Genomic DNA, 826 nt, shown 5'->3' with positions numbered 1-826 from the left:
GATAAAGGACTGTTATCCAAAATATACAAAAACTCAACAATAAGAAAAAAAACAACACAATTAAAAAATGGGCCAAAGATCTTAACTGACGTTACACCAAAGAAGATATTATAGATAACAAATAAGCATATGAAAAGATGTTCCACATCACATGTCATCAGGGAAATGCAAATTAAAACACCAAAGAGATACCATTAAACACCTACTAGAACAATCAAAATCCAGAACACTGACAATACCAAATGCTGGTGACGATGCGGAGCAAAAGGGATGCTCATTCATTGTTGATGGGAATGCAAAATGGTACAGCCACTCTGGAAGACGACAGTTGGCGGTCTTTTTAAAAAACTAAAAATACTCTCACCATTCGATCCAGCAATCATACTCCACGATATATTTATTCAAAGGAGGTGAAAATTTACGTCCACACAAAAACCTGCCCATGGATGTTTACAGCAGCTTTATTCAAAGCTGCCAAAACTTGGAAGCTACCAAGATGTCCTTCGGTAGGTGAATAGATAAAGTATGGTACATCCAGACAACGGAATATTATTAGTACGAAAACAAAATGAGCTATCAAACCATGAAAAGACACAAGAGAATCTTAAATGCATATTACTAGTGAAAGAAGCCAATGTGAAAAGGCCACATACTGTATGATTCTAACTATATGACGTTCTGGAAAAGACAAAACTATGGAGACAGTAACAAGATCAGTGTTTGCCAGAGGCTGGGGGAGAGGGAGGGATGAGTAGGTGAAACAGAAGATTTTTAGGGCAGTGAAACTCTTCTGCATAATACTATGATGATGGATACATGTCATTAT

This window comes from Pteropus vampyrus, unplaced genomic scaffold (assembly GCF_000151845.1).
Source record: "Pteropus vampyrus isolate Shadow unplaced genomic scaffold, Pvam_2.0 Scaffold363, whole genome shotgun sequence".
NCBI lineage: Eukaryota > Metazoa > Chordata > Mammalia > Chiroptera > Pteropodidae > Pteropus > Pteropus vampyrus.
This window is presented reverse-complemented; position numbering follows the sequence as displayed.